This window comes from Sciurus vulgaris (assembly GCF_902686455.1).
Source record: "Sciurus vulgaris genome assembly, chromosome: 10".
Lineage (NCBI taxonomy): Eukaryota > Metazoa > Chordata > Mammalia > Rodentia > Sciuridae > Sciurus > Sciurus vulgaris.
This window is the reverse complement of record NC_136470.1, coordinates 78,557,629-78,575,079: the sequence shown is the minus strand read 5'-3', so window position 1 is coordinate 78,575,079 and position 17,451 is coordinate 78,557,629.

Here is a 17,451-nt window from a genome sequence, read left to right as displayed (position 1 = left end):
GTTCCCAGAGAAGGAAGCAAGATGACTGTGTCCTCTTCAGCCTGGCTCCCAACACCTGTGGTGCCTGCTTTGTCCTGTCAGCAGGTGCCCATCTCAGCAGTGGCATTCCTGCTTTCAAGGGAAAACACAACTTCTCTTCACCGTCGGGGCAGATTTTCTTTGTTCCCACTTGGTTGTGGCAGTCATCATGCTGAGCCTGGGAAAGGACCCGTGATGAATCTGTGCCTTGCTTGGAGACCCTCTAATGAGAAGGGCTTCCATAGTGTGATGTAATGTGTTTTATTGCAATTCATGAAATTAAAAGACAAATAAGAGGTGGTGGAGAATTCTCTGAAGAACCTAAACAAGTTTTTCTCATCAAAGTTAAACTTTCACCTCATACTATTTCTTCTACTCTTGACTCCACTAAAAGTGAATGCAGATGAAATTGAGAAACATAAAATAGTAGTTTGACTGCAAGATTGTGAGTGCCAGTATAGCATTGCCTTACATTTTTAGAATGGTTGAACCACTTTATCCCTCAGTGTGGCCCAGAAAAAATTTCCAAATGCTGTACACAGAGCTCTTTCTCTCCATGCTTCTACTGAGTCTTGCTTTTAGAAGAGGTCATCTGGACCAAACAGTTCAAGCACTGAATTTGGCTGTGCTTGTGTTACATTTCCTGTGTGTTGAGTGTTTGACTGCCAACAGGCAAACTGTAGATGGAACCTTCCATTTTGGATTGAGTTTCTGGAAGTAGCTATTGAGCTCAAGGCAAAACATGGCATTTTAAAATAAATACATTAAACTGGTTTATCTGGTAATTATTTCTGCTTTCTTTTCGAAGACTTCATCTTGGTTACCCAACCTGATGCAACCTATTTGGAGGAGGAGAGAGATACTCTCTTATGTGGCTCCTATGTGGCTCCTATGTGTACCTCCTATGTGGTTGAGCCAGTTGGCTCTCTGTCCCTTGGAATGGACTACTAAGGCCAGTACCACTGGGGTTCCCACCAAGACTGCCTAAATTATCAACCAGAATTCCCTGAGTAGGGAATGGATGGCGGATGGTGCTCCGACCCCAACCCTTTAAATACTAACCAAAGATTGCGACTTAATGACCGCTGAGGCAGCAGCAACTCTTCATTTGCCAAGAATAGCACCTTGTTCTTTTCCTCTCAGGTGATCCCTCCCCAGACAGGAATTTATACATTGTAGAAATTCACTGCAGGAGGGGAGCGATTATTTAAATAAAATACGAAAACTATTTGGGAGACAGGGCCCACAAGCACACCAAAGACAATGGTGAATCATTTTCTGTTTAAAAATTAGCTTTGATTCACAACCCTGGGAGGTTCCACTCTTCCTCTTCAAAGGTATCTTCAAAAAGGGTTCCCTAACTTCACCACAAAAAGCCTCTAAGTGGCCAGGACACTTTTCTGAGGAGATTCTCAAAGCACATGTCCCCCTTGGGGACACAAAGATTTCATTTGTCTCTGTATGTTTCCCGACCCTTTAAAAACTAGTTAAATGCAGGAATCTGGACAAGTAGTCTTTTAAAAAACATATGAGACAAAAACTGAAAAGAGAAAAGAAGGCAGGATAAGTTGTGTGATGAGCCTTGAAACAGTAAATAGGAAATGTGAATTATTGCTTTGGCTAAGCTCTGAATTTATCTTATGCCTTTCAGAAATCATTCATGGGTGTTTTTTTTTTTTTTTTTGTGACTGTAAATTTTTCGTAAGTATTAACTGGTTTGGTTGGTAAACTATTACAAGAAGTAAGAAATGCCATATATAATAATTTCATTGTGTTGATTTGACCAAGTGCTATCACATTTTATATTCATAGTGAGTAAAATAATAATGGGGAACAGAACACTTGTGATATTGGTATAAATACTTCATAGAAAATCTTTTTATTTTTTAGAGGTATTGGATATTGGACCCTGGGGCACTCTACCCTGAACTACATCCCCAGCTCTATTTTTTATTTTGAGATGGAGATCTCACTAAGTTGCCCAGATTGACCTCAAACTTGGAATTCTCCTGCCTCAGCCTTCAGAATTGCTGAGATTACAGGCATGTACCACAGAGCCTGGTGGCACATGAAAACCTTAGATATATTTTGATGCCTTTGTAATCATTGTTTATAATAGGAAGGCTTTTTACTATATTACTGAACTTGTTCTTATATTTTTCCTAGTTTGAAAATTTTCAAATATGTAATTTTATTATTTTTGATTATTATAACAGTCTCTAGATTGATCTAGGAACCTCTACTTTATTCCTTGTTCATTTGTCTTCCTACTATTCTCATATTTTAAAAAGTTAGGTTATGTGTCCTGGGTGTATTGGTGCATGTGTGTAATCTCAGACACACAGGAGGCTGAGGCAGGAGGATTACAAGTTTAAGGATCACCTCAGCAACACAGTGAGAGCTTAAGCAACTTAGTGAGACCCTGTCTCAAAATAAAGATTATAAAAGGGCTGGGAATGTAGCTCAGTGGTAAAGTGTCTTAGGGTCCAATCCCCAATACCCCCTCCCCAAATTAAGCTATGTAATAATCCTCAATTTATAAGCCTTAAATGTTAAGGCATAGGGCAAACAGACCCTTCCCTTGTTTTTGTTTTTTGCTTTAATCTCACCCCCTCAGTGGCTGCTTACTGCATAAGCAAGTCTAAACTCCTTGGACCTTAAGTCAGGCCACATCTGTTTTTCTAGGCTCCTTTTCATATCCACTTCCTTTCCTTTGTGTTCTTCACATCAGTCACACTGTCCTTCTCAGAGTGCGAGTGCACCCCAACACACAAAATCTGATCCAGAGCACAGACATAAGAATAAGAATATCTGATTGGAATAAGAATACCTGATTGAGCCAGTTATGGTGGGGTATGCCTGCAAACCCAGCTATTCAGGAGGCTGAGGCAGGATTGCTTGAGCTCAGGAGTTCACGGCCAGCTTGGGCAACTTACCCAGATCGCATTTCAAACAAACAAATAAAAAACTACCTGACTGATAGATATACCTTTGTGAAAACAGCAACTTTGCTCTATAGCACAAAACCAAACTGACATAAACACAAAACTAGGTATGCATGTCTAATAATGAAGAAATTTTTTAAAGGGCTCTGAACCTAAACTGAAAAGAAAGAAAATACCTATGTTCCTTCACTTTTTTGTGAAGAATCACACTTTACTAATTTGTGTGAACTACTGTTCCCATTTCTCACCCTTGAGTTACCCCGGTTCAAAGGTCACCTTCTTCCTTGACTCCATGCAAACAGAATTAGTCTACCTCCATGAGATCCAGGAAACTGATAGCATTTCTCTTTCTCATGGTCTCATCATTTGGGTGTCTCTCTCTCTCTCTCTCCCACTGTGGCCTCTTTGGGAGCAGGCACATATCTTTCTCCCCTTGCTCCCCAACAGAGAACTTAATGAATGTGGTGTCTGCCATAAGAAGCTCTCAATAAGTGCTGGTTTAATCAGGAAGTAAATGAATTAAGTTGTTCTGACAGTCCCTCCTCTAATGGTGCCATAAAAGCATCGTTTCTGGGCTGGGGATGTATCTCACTGGTACAGTGAGTGCCTAGCAGGCATGTAGTCCTGGGTTTGATCCTGGCACTGCAAAAAATAATATATATATAATATATATATTTTATATATATATTTGGTACCAGGGATATGTGTGTGTGTGTGTGTGTGTTTGTGTGTGTATACTGTATATTTGGTACCAGGGATATGTTTTACATATATGAATATATATATATCCCTCAAGGGTAACTCAAATATATATTGCATATATATATTTGGTACCAGGGATTGAACCCAGTGGTGCTTAACCAGTGAGCCACATTCCCAGCCCTTTTTTGTATTTTTTTAGAGACAGGGTCTCGCTGAGTTGCTTTAGGACTTCACTAAGCTGCCGAAGCTGGCTTTGAACTCATGATCCTCCTTCTTAGCCTCCTGAGCCTCTGGGATTACAGGTGTGGGCCACTGTACTCAGCTAAGAATAATTTCATGGAAAGCAATTTGATTATGTCTTATTTTTCATGGCAGCATGAGGTATCAACAGGCATACTGCTGGGAAGGAAATAACAGAAATAAGAATGATTGCTAAAGAGACAGTTTTAAAAGGAGGAGTTTGTCCGTCAACAGTCAAAAACTTTTACTGAAAGCTGTTATGTATCAGGCCTTTTCTAGGTACCATCTATATTGCTCAATTTCATAAAATAAACTGCAGTAAGTATTTCATTTCAGGTTTAGGACCCTTTCTAAAAAAACATTCTTCATTATTAGACACAAACACACTCATAGGATTATGGGTCTCTCCCAACACTGGTTTTGTACTCTGAGAGGGAAGATGCTGTTTTTTTTTTTATAGAAGCAAATCTTCCTTTTTGTGCCAATTCAGGTATCTTATTAAGCAGTCCCGTGCTCTGGATGGGATTTAAGACCCTGTGTGTTCTCCTGTGGTGAAGGCACATGGGTGGACTCCTCAGTAGGAACCACAGTGCTCTCCCGGGAAAAGTTGGTGTCTGGTTTTCTCCCTGTGGACTGGAAGCCAGGAGGAGCTCTGTCAAGGGAGACTGCAGAGAACAGCAGGCTTGGAACCAGCAGCAGGGGCCGCGTGGGCTGGTAGTTTCTGTGCAGACGTTCTGAGGTGTGAAACATAAAACGGGAAGTGCTGAAGGCTTCCAATGCTCCTTTTCCCTATCTCCAGTCAACAGCATTCTAGGACACAAAAGAACTTGTCCCTCACCGATTCTCATATATGAAGTTTTTCTAGCCAGAATCTTGAATGGAACTGAATTGAAAATAAAGCCAAAGGGGGAAGCGGGTAGGGTGTAGCTCAGTGGCAGAGCAAGAACTCAGCATGCTCAGGCCCTGGGTTTGATCCCCAGCACCCTCCAAAAAAAGAAAAAAAAGAAGAAGTAGCAGCAGCTAAAGTGAAAACTAGCTTCTTCCCAATACTGTTGTCTTCTGGGTAACCAACTAGAATATACTTTCTCACCTCCCTCATTAATGGTTTACTAACTTAGAAGGCCAACCTTGTCTAAACAGACTCCCTAGTCAACACTAATTTTATTTCAATCTTATGAAGGCCTATCACATTCTTAATATTCTGACATTCTTAAATACACTGCTCTGCTGTGCTTGTCAAAGGTAATTCCATTTCCACACTTCAGAGGAGTCCAGGAGCATGTCCATGTTAGGAAGAGCTGAAAAGCAGGACTGTGGAGCTTGTGGGTGACCACAGATGAAACTCACTTTGATCTCATCTTTGGACCTCATCACAGAGGGCAGGAATGAACCAAGTCTGCAGGGTAAGTTCCTCAGAGTTATTCAGGGTCACAGAGAATACATGAAGACACTAACTGCTTTTGTTTCATATTTCCTGTTCCTCCATAGAAAAATTATATCAATGGACAGGAACAAAATCTCCTCCTAATCAAGTTAGCATACTTATTAAATGTGAAATTATACTTGTTGAACGATTAAACTATAATGCAATTAAGTCATTGTTAGAACAGCTTTAAGCAGAATTTAGCAGAAATGTCTTTTGCTCTTCGACTGCAAGCGCTGACCTAACTCTACTTTGAATCTTGCCAGGCTCTGGGATCTAGCCAAGCTCTTGCCTCCTGGGATAACTGCTTTCAGGAGCCAACTCGGTCAGCCCAGCCAGCTCTCAGGAGTCAAATGGTGTGGTGGACAACTCCTTACACACCTGAGGCGGATTTGGTCACTAGACTTCCCATCTCTGTAACCCTCTGTCCCCTGGACACACAGCCTCCTTCTCCAGCATCATGCACAGTATCTCAGTGCTGCCTCTCCTTCTCAGTCCTTTTGTCTGTGCACTTTGGCCTCCATTCCTCACAGACAAACTGCTTCTACTCAGGGCCATGTTCAGAATACTTGAAAACAAAAGGGGGATGGGCTCGTCCCCACCAAGGAGAACAGAAAGTGCCACCATGCAGGCCTGGGTTTGTGCAATTCCCGTAGGCCTTTACTGTGCCAAATATTACCTCTTTAGTTTGGGGGCTCACTGGGAAGACCCAAGGATGACTCAAAAGAGTGGCTGCCTACAAATGGTACTGTCAACTAGTATACACCCACTATCAGTTTTTTTTTCAGACCCCAAATGACTTCCCCAAATGTCGCCCACACTCCTCACCTTGGCACCATTCTGGTTCTTCACAGTGGCTGACAGATCACCCATGTGCCATGGTGCATGGGAAGCACAGCTGGGAAGGAATTGAGTTTTCTCCTTGGCTCCCAAGGCTGTGGCTTCTTCATCATCTCTCTCCCCATCCTTATCCTCCCCGCTTGGTAAAAACTCCTTCTTCAGACTCAGGTCATCTAACAATGTATCCCTATCTGCCCCTTCCGGTTGTTGCCATCTGGTAGATTCCTGCCAGTCTCTAAATTCTATCAAGAACTTTGGTTCATTTTTTTTCTCATTTAGGAAATATTTGTCTGGAAACTATGATTAATAGTATTGTATACTTGAAATTTCCCAAAATGGGTCTTAGATATTCTTACCATGTAAACACACACACAAACCAGGGTAGCAATGTGAGGAGACAGGTATGTTAATTAGTTTGGTTATGTAATCATTTAAAAATACACATGTATATCAAATCATTGCATCATATACCTTGAATATGTACAATTTTTACCTGTCAGTTACACCTCAATAAACCTGGGGGAAATCCAGAGGAAAAAAGGAAAGAAATATTTGTTATCCACTGTGCCAGTTTGTTGCATGTACAAAGATGCATAAGACATGATTCTTGTCCTTAAATATAAGCTCAGGGTTTAATGAAGACATATAAAATGAGAACTCACCAGACTAGGGATTAAGTGCGTAAATAGACATACAGCATTTAGAAACATGGACACACGGAAATGTGGCGTATTGGTTTTCTGTGGTTGCTGTCACAAAGTACCATAAACTGGGTGGCTAAAGTCGATAAAAATTTATTCTCTCATGGTTCTGGAGGTCAGAAATGTGAAACCATGGTGTTAGTAGGGCCCTACCTCCTCTGAGACACTGGGTGGAATCCTTCCTCTCTCTTCCAAGATTCTGGAGGCCACAGATCCTAGACATTCCTCCACTTGGGGCCATACCATTTCAGTCTCTGCCTCTGTCATTGCATAGTATCCTCCCTGTGTGCTTCTGTCTTCACGTGGTATTTTCTTCTTATGGAGACATTAGCCGTATTGTATTGGGGCCCACCCTTAACTTGATTCAATATGCCAAGACCCTGTTTCCAAATAAGATCACATTTACAGGCACTGGGGGTTAGATCTCAACATATCTTTGTGGGGGATACAGGTCAACCTATAGCAGTTGGGTAGGAAGGGAAGCAAAAGAAGGACCAGAGAAGGTGGGTTGGATGGTCTGGGTGAATAGGTAAGTTGGAGTCATCAAGCAGAGTGAGAGTGGGAGAAGGGTGCCCTGTCATATGGAACTACCTGTAGAGATGAACTGGGGCCTGAGAGGATGGCACCTCTGAAAATGGCAAGTGGTTCAGCCTGGCAGGTATAAAGGATCTATGTTCAGCAGTGGCAAGAAATAATCCTAAAATGTGCAGGAGCCATGTCATGGATTTAGTCATGTCCGCACACAAGTGCGCCTGCACTCCTTCACTCTCCTTTTTGGCTGGTGGCAACCAGTAATCTTAGATTCCTGCTTCCCTATTGCTTCCCACATGTAGTTCATCTCCGAATCTACATTATTCTGCCTCCTAAAAGTCTCTTATACCTGACTGTCTTTTCCATCACCACTACCTAGTCCAGGTCCTCATTGTGACATAAATCAGTGCCCTGGTCACTTCTCAGGTCCTCCCACTTTCAGCCCCCTTTCTCCCAGCAACTGTTCTGTTGCCAGAGCCATTGCTCCATATTCTCAGCACAGAACAGTGCCCTTGCCTGCTAACTCCAGTTTGTTCTTCTTGTAGTTTCTCATTTGCTCCTGCAGGAAGACTTCCTCACTTACTCCAGTGCAGGGTCAGTTGGCACTCCTCTGTGCTTCCATGATGCTCCATTCTGCCCTGATCAAAGCCTCCTAATCATATGTTGTCTCTGAATACTATATTGTATGAATTGTTTTTCTTGTTTATTTTTTCCACTAGGCTGTGATCAACTCCAGCAGGCTCCAGATTGATTGTCTTAAAAGTAGTGTACCTAAAACACTCTTTTCAGCACTGATGAGAATATTCTATGCTTCACTAACCCTTTTTGCCTAATATTTAATATTTTTATTTTTCTTCCTCTTAATGGAATTGCTGAATTTCCACAGACATTAGATGTGGACTCTAAGCCATCCCCCTTCAAAGAGGCAAGTACCCGTGTTGGATGCTAAGCAGCCAAGCCTGAATGAGGTGGGAAACAAGCAATTAGCAGGCAGCTGGGAGCATATTGAGATTACAGAGAGACTCTGAAGACTACTGTTGTAGGTGGATCCCAATTGCAAATGCTTGCAATAACTTGCTTTCAATCACCCATAATATCTGATATAAATTAGTCCTTATAATTTATAGTATGTATAATTAGTATTGAATAATACCATTATATTATTTTTATATATTATTATCATATTAAATTATATCCCAGTATGTTATTTTTTACTTTAAGGTCTTAATAAATAGTAAATAAAGGAAGAATAACAGTCATTAGGGAACTAACCAATACCATAATTCATAAATGTTGCAAATCTGTTATGAGTTAATTTGAAATACACATTCTGAGGTGACTCTGATCATAATATTTTTAAAAGGCCTAAAATGCCAAAAGGATAGAAGAAAAAGAGAACATATTTTTTAAACTATCCATAAGGTGATGGACGTTTAAGCCAGCCTCTATACCAATCGAGTATTAACTTCATCCCTTTGAACTAGAAGTGGGCTGTACAAAGATGAATAAGCCAGAGTCCACCATCTAGCAGGAGAGGCAGGACAGCAAATCAACAGTTAAAAATAAAGGAGATCATTTAGGTAAATAAAAAATTTTTTCATTGCTGGTGATGGAATCTGGATCCTTACACATGCAAGACAAGCACAGCACCACTGAGAAATACACCCAGCTAATTTAAGTAAATAATTTAGAGTTCACACACACACACACACACACACACACACACACATCACCAGATTTATCTTTGGAGGTAGTAATTCTAAAAACAAGAACTAGTTGCCTTCATGTCATAATTAATATACACGTGTTGGAGTTTTTAAGGATAATTCACATAATGAGTCAAACCAATCCTCAGAGTAGAAAGCTGAAAATATTGAACAGGGTACTAATCTGTGTCCCTCAGCTGATAACTTCCATACTATTTTTTCATTGTTTTGAATTTGGTGGCTTAATGCAATGTTTTCTGGAATGTTCGGTAGATTTCTGTTTTTAGAGAGTTGCTCTATTACCTAAGTAGTTTTCTTTGAGTTTATTTTTGTTCTGAAATGATCAGTATTATTCTTGAAATTGCTTTGTTTTATGTTTTTTTTTTTCTTTCAGTTTGGTGTTCAGCATGTTGGTACTCATCATTCTGTGTTGACGATTGTCTCTTAGGAAGTGTTAGTCAGCTTTTTGTTGCTAGGACAAAATACCTGAGAGAAATAGCTTAAAGGAAGATTTATTTTGGCTCATGGTTTCAGAGGTTTCAGTCTGTTGTCAGTTGGTCAACTCATTGCATTGGGCCTGTGGTAAGGCAGAACATCATGGCAAAAAGACAAGGCAGAGGAAAACTGCTCACATGGTAGTCAGGACAGAAGTTGGGAGACAGAGAAGGGAGAAAGGGAGGGAAGTGGGGAGGGAGAGAAAGGGACCAGAAATATGGTATAACCTTCTAGGGACATGCTCACCCCCACCTCTGTGACCTACTTCTTTCAAGTAGGTCCCATGGCCTAAAGTTTCCACCACCTCCCAATAATTCTATCAGCTATGAGCCCACCAATAGATTAATCCACTGATAAGGTCAGAGCCCTCACAATCCAATCGCTTTCCAAGAGCCCAACCTCTGGACATTGCTTCATTGAGGATCAAGTTTTAATGGGGCTTTGGGGGACATTCCAGATCTAAATCATAACAGGAAGCAACTTATTGGATTGTTCTTTGTGACTTTAAGAGAGATACCTTTATTTAACAAGGTGATGAAAGTAGCTGTGAAAATACTAGACATAATTAATGAATGATATCAGTTAATAAAGAGGTCTGTTAGAGAGTTGGGAAAGATCCTCTAAGATAGGCTACTCTTCAGTAAATCACTCATCTTCATAGAGTGATGTCACTATCCATCACCCCTTACTGTGGGTAATTCTTTGCTGTTGGTTGGCAGTGAAGTTACTTATGAGAGGATATGACACATCAGGGCTTTTATTAGTTTGAAATGAAAAATTCTTTCTCCCTTCATATTTTATGAATATAAACATAATATATAAATATACTTTTTATTATATTTTGGAATAGATTTCAGAAGGGGCGATGTTTTCAAGGAGAAAGAGGAAGAAGGGGTGAATAACCGAGCTGGAGTACTTTCTATAACCTCCATAGGAAGCATAACAACTGGACACAGATAAAACGCACTTATTAAGAGGGCAGCAATGTTTTTCAATTGTTGTAGTAAGTACACAAAATCAGCATTCATCCCTCAAATCACAAGGAGGCAGCATAGTCTCATGGGAGGAGGGGGAAGTGGGTTTAGGGAGCTCTCATTCTTCATGCTTCCTGTGCGCGGTCTGGTCCAGAAAGCTCCCAGGAGCTGCGATGCTCGCAAATTCATTCAGTGCCCCTGCTTCCTGGTAGAGTCGTTCCTTTACCATATGAAACAATATCTCCCTAATGCTAAAAATAGCCAGAGTTTGAGTCCAAGACTTCCATGTTGACTGTCTCAAGTACCTGGTGGCCCTGGAGAACTAGAGGTCCTCTTCTCACTCAAATCTAATAGATTGAAGATCATGAGAGGTGGTAAGAAAGAAATAAAAGGGGAAAGGAATGGAGAGTAACTGGGGCAATCACCATAGGTAGATGTCTCCTGAGATGCCATCTGAACTGAGACTTAAATGAAATGCCAACAACCTCAACTTCTGAGCCTGCCAAGGTAATTATTAGTAACTTATAGGTGCAAAATGAATCATATAGACTGTATCTAATACACGGTATCCTTTGTTGACAAAATGCCCTTAAGCAAAATGCTATGATGTGAGCCTCATTTTTGTGGATTTCCATAGCATCTTCCAGTGGGTTGGTCCTGGTTATTGCCAACCTCTCTCTCAGTTGTGGGGGGGAAGGAAGCAGGCACTTCTTCCTCTGACTCCTCTGACTCTTTGAAATATACACTGGCTCTCACCAGTCCAGCCTGGACCCAGCTACAGGCAAAGAACAAAAACCCACTTAGTCAGCTGTGCTGGCAAAGAAGTGTCCACCTACTTCCTCCAGCTCTGCCCAGGCCAGCCAGGGAGCTCCTGAGTCTGTTTGTCATCTCCTGGGATAGAATCTGACTCAGAGAGTACTGGTCCCAATTCTGATCTGGAAGGGGTGGGGAACCAAAGGCTTGGATTAAAACAGGTGGAACTGGTGGCTGCCTGTGTAACATGACTGGAATTTTTCTCCATTGATTGTCCACAATTCTTGAAATTCCACTGCTAGAAGTTAGTATCCAGTCTACTTAGTTTGAAAGGGCTTTTTTGTTTTGTTGTTGTTGTTTTGGTCTCCAGGTCTCCCATTGATTGCTATAGTTTGGATCTGGAGTATCCCTCAAAGACCCAGATGTTAAAGTTTGGTCACCAGCCTGTGGCACTATTGGGAGGTGGTGGAACCTTTGGAAGGTGGGGCCTACTGGAAAGATGTTAGATCACTGGGGGGTGTACCCTTGAAGACCTTGGAATGCTGGTCTCTTTCTCTCTCTGTGCTTCCTGGCTGTCATGAGGTAAGCAACCTTCTTCACCACTAGCTCCCACCATGATGTATTATGCTACCACAAGCCCAAAGCAAAGGAACAAACAATCATGGACTGAAACCTCTGAATCCCTAAGCAAAAACTAATCTTTCCTCTTTATAGGTTGTTTATCTCAGGTACTTTTTCACAGTGATGAGATGCTAACATCTATTAATGCAGATTTTTTGGAGGAAGCGGTGATTGGTTAAATATTGTAATTTATTTTAAGAGACTTGAAAGTTTCTAAAAATGGCAAGAATTAGGTTATAAGTTTCATCCCAACCTAGGACCTCATCTCATCCAGAATCACCCCACCTCTGAAGTGAAAAGTTCATATATCCTATGCTCAGGGCATGGCTCCTGGTCTTAGAAACTTCCCATTGGGTTACCCCCATTACACTGCTCTTCAGCATCCTGGAAGCTTCTCTTCTGTGAGAGGTTCACAGTCTGCCATAAGACGCATGCAAAGAGGTAGAGGGCTATGATTGTGAGTGGGGAATGGGGGTGATTTTATAACTTCATTTGACAGTGGTTAGTTATCACCCACACTGATTATCTGCAGATTTTTGAAAGTGGTGAAGGTAGAGGAGTAATCAATGCATTGTGCTTATTTGATAATTCTTCATCCTTATTACATTCCTAGATAACCACACTTGGATGTGATATGGGACACTCCTTGTTCCTTTGGCCTAGACAGTTCTGTTGAGCCTGGTATCAATATGCACATCTGGAACCTTCGTCTCTTTATGGATCTTTCTGAATGCCTGAGGAGCATGTTTCTTGATGTCCACTCTATAGATGACCTAGTGAATGACAAAGGTGTATTCTCAGGTCACCTGGTTGATGGCAGAATTTGCCACATCCAACTTTGAGCCCATGTCTTTTATTACTTTCCATTCAACTTAAGAAATAAAACATTACCATAGTAAGCTAAAAATGCCCCTCCAAAGATGCCAGGCCCTAATTTCTGAAATCTGTAAATATTTAATTTGGAAAAAGGGTTTTTGCAGATGTGATTATGTTGTTGAGGCTCTTTAGATGGGGAGATTATCCTAGATTAGGCAATGTACCCTAAATGCAATCACATGTTACTTTATAAGAAGGAGGCAGAGGGAGATACACACACACACACACACACACACACACAGCAAAAAGAGAGATAAATATTGAAGTGAGGTGGCCACAAAACAAGGACTGCTGTTAGCCACCAAAAACTGGAAGAGGTATGGAATAGAATCTCACCTAAAGCCTTCAAAGGGAGGCCCAGTGATACTGATTTTCAGTTTCTGGCCTCCATATCTATGAGAAAATAGATTTCTGGTGTTTTAAACCACTAAGTTTGTGGTGATTTGCTACAACAGCCACACAAACTAATACAACTACCATTGCAATGAAAGCTATCTGTGATCCCCCTGCCCAGTTGCAATTCCCTCCCTCTACTCTCTTGAGGTATCCAAGACCTTGAATTTGATGTTTATTAGTTGCTGAATTCCATTACACTTTGATTAATTGTGTACGTATTCTGAAATAATATGTCATTTTGTATATAATCACAATGTATCCTTCAGTATATCACTTTTTGTTCACTGTATTTTTTAGACAAATATGTTGATGCACACAACTCTAGTTAGTTTTCACAGTTATGTAATATTCCATTTGGGTGCATGTGCATACCACAATTTTTAAATAAATTCTTCTGGTGATGAACATTTTAGGTTGTTACCAGTTTTTCAGTCTTTCAAAATAGTGCTACAATGAACATTTTTGTATATGTTTCCCTGTGTCATGTGCACAAGTATTTCTAGAATATTGACCAGAGAAGAGAATTATACACACACACACACACACACACACACACACACACACACACGTGTGTGTGTGTGTGTGTGTGTATAGCCCTTTTTATTCTGAGACAGGGTCTCACCAAGTTGTTCAGTCTCCTGAGTTGCCGGGATTACTGGTGTGTGCTATCACGCTCTGCTAACTTTACTGATTGTTTTAGTTAGCTTTTTTGCTGCTGCAACTAAAAGACCCAACCAGCATAATTATAGAGGAGAAAAGGTTTATTCAGAGGCTCATAGTTTCAGAGGTCCATTCATCGACAGCAGGCTCCACTGCTTGGGGCTCGAGGTGAGGCCGAACATCACAGCAGAGGGAAGTAGCTCACATTGTGACCAGGAAGCAGAGCAGAGAGTCCACTTGCCAGATACAAATATATACCCCAAAGTCACACCCCATTCCCACCTCCTTCGGTCACACCTTACCACTTCATTTACCACTCAATTAATACCTATCAGGGGATTAATTCACTGATTGGCTTAAGACTCTTACAACCCAATCATTCCTCCTCTGAACCTCCTTGCACCGTTTCACACATGAGTTTTTGGGGGACACCTCACATCCAAACCATAACACAGATGTACGCTTGATGGGTTGGATTTTGACAGCAGGACATTTCAGTGAAAGGAACAATGTGCCCTAAAGGTGCAGAGATGGGAGGTGTGGGGAGTAGCTTTTGGTTCTCTTAGAAAAAACAATGGTTCTCAGTTGAACAAATCTGAATCACCTGGGGAAATTTTTTGCAACCTTTGTGCACTCTTTCCCACCCCTGTTCTGGAACATGTCCCCAAGAAATTGATAAATTCCTTCCAGGGTTTGTGGCACGTATTGGTTGAGAACCCCAGACTGGGTTCCTGAGGAGGAGCCCAAGGAGAAGAGGCAGGAAAGCAGAACAGGGAGGATGAAATGCCAGGGCAGGAGGAGCATGTCCATCAGGATACAAAAACTCCCTGAGCAGAAGCTGAGTAACTGCCCCTCCACAGAAAACCAGAGGGATCACTGGCACTTCAGCACCCACCGGCTAACAGATTGAGGATGAGATAAAGTTTGCATGTTTGATCACACATTGAGCAGCAGCCTCTGGGTAGCTCTTGTCTCCAGGTTCCTTCTAACCTTGGTCACTGAGAGAGTCATTTTATAGTTCAAGGAGCTATTGCTCCTCCTGCATCTCCGGATTCACTGAAGATTCTGAAGAGTTGGCTTAGGCTGGTATTTGCATATTTTAATTGTAATTAGCAGACTGAAAACTTGGAAAAATAAAGTGTATTACTTCCAATGTTTTTATAAAATGTGACATGTAAAGTGAGTAAAATGCAAACTAATATGCATTATTTTGGCATAATAAATGGTTTAGAAAGAGATCCAAAATAATGTAAAGGGTTGGTCTTATAAATAAATCATGGCTTACTTTTCCCTAAAAAGGTACAGTTGCTTCCTCCTTCTCAGTAAAATTTTACTTTATTATTCTCATTCAAAACTGTAACATTGTAAATGGAAGAGTCCTTAGAGGCATCTGTTGGAGTACAGGCCTAACTAGTGGGGGTCAAGACTGGCACTGGATTCCATCTCCCTGCTTCCAGCCACACTACTCCTTGGCATTTCCAATTAGTTCAGGTCACCTTTTCTGCTGGAAAACATTAGTAAATCTTGACTCTATTTTAATGTCCTAAATAGTTAAAATATTGATTTGATTGTAAAAGTTGACCATAATTAAAAGTCTTCACAGTTATTTACAATTATCAAGGCAAAAATGATGGCTTGTTTAGGGAAGTCTGTTATGAGATAAGACAATGTTTAGACAATCATGAAAATGTTATGGGGCGCAACTTAAGAACAGACTGATCACCACTGAGAAGTCCAAATTTGAGAGTCTTTCTTAAGCCGGCTGGCTGACTGTCTCACACAATGCCCCCAAAAATGGCTATTGGGAGAACAGCCCCGACCACAGGGTTGTAGGGGTTTTTATACCAAAAATCACATCAATCATAAGTGTCTGTTGCTATGATTCGAAATCACAAACTAACATCATGAGATCATCAACAGAGGGGAAGTGGGTCAAAATGACCCTTACCTAGGTACAAACCAAAGAATGGTTACTAACATCCACACAATCACTGTTTACATGGTACATTGTTCAGGAGCAATAGGAATCAAAAGAGAGCAATTTTTCTTTACATAGGAATTATCATTCTGTATTGTTAAACTTGTCACACCAAGTAAGTGATGATGGGTATAGAGGCGGGGTGTTCCCATGGGAGAAGCTTATTTCCTACATAACATGGAGTCTCAGAGCAAAATGGAGTCTGTTTAGTCATTTCCCTTATAGTCTGGCCTATAACATTCTCATGGAGTCAGCTCTGTCAGCCCATTACAAAAATACTTTCTAAATTATTTAACATCTCCCTTTTATGTCTCCTAGAATTCTATATAGAGCACCTGTTGGGAGTATATAGTGATTAATAGAGAAGTTTTAAACTACAACATGTCCTACATTCACAAATCATGCTCTTATCTCAGATATGTTATGGGTATGGTGAAATGGGAGAATAGTCCAGAAAGCCTCAAAATCTGAGGCAGTTGTTGGGACAAGAGGTCTATTTTGGGGAACTTGGCATTAGACTTACCAGAGGGTCAGTTTGAACTAAAGGGAGGCTTTAGGGTCTGTATATATTTTAATGTCTACACTATTAACAGCAGCAACAAAAATATAAAAGGAAAAAAATCGCCCATAATTCCATCACCTAACATAACACATTAATTGCTTTCATTTTCTCTGTTCAATTTTAGCACTTGATTTTATGCCATCATTTCATGTAGCTATAAATACAGCATAGTTAAAATGCTGTACTTTTTTTTTTTTTTCACTCAACATTATATTGTGAACACCTTTGTCTTAGGGCTATTTTGGTTGTAAGGAACATTTTATTCAATCAAGTTAAATTATCTCAGAAAAAAAATGTGTGCGTGTGCACCAAAATCAGAAACTTGCAGAAATTAACTTGCAGCAAATCTTGTGGAAACTTAAGGGCAGAACCTAAGCTAGTTAAGTTCCACAGAAATGGAACTAGGACATGGAAAGCCATCAGCCACTGAAACTGTTCTGTCCGAGGTCTCTGTGGACGGGTAGGGTCTCTGCTCATTTCTGCATTTCTGTCCACACTTCTCTTTTATAACTTTAGTTGCACATCACCAATAATGGTCACTGCAAACTATATGACCTCACAGCTCCGGAGCCTTCAACCATCCTTTCATAAGATCTCTTAAAGTCAAATCCCAATTTGATTGTTCCAATTTATCTTTCCTATTCAGTTAGGCCATAAAAGTCAAAGCCTGTGGCCCGCCTGTCTCCAGCTCAGGTGAACATGATCAGTTCAACCAGGTGTGGTGGTGGAATCACATGCTGCAGACTCTAGCTCTGCAGGACAACAAGGTCACCTGCGGGGCTCCTCCGATAGTGAGGGCACGTGGGCAGACACCAACTCTTGTGTGGTTTCGAAGTCCTCACATTTTAATGTGCGATGTGACATCAAGGGTCTGTTCCATAATTTATGATCCCCTTTCTCTGCTATTAGTTTTAGGTTAGCGTCTTTCAGTTTGGGTGGACTGCTACAAGTAAAAACTGTGTGACTATTTTTTGTGCATACATCTTCCCTTTCGTTTAGACTACGTGTTTTAGTCAGCTGTTTTGCCGCT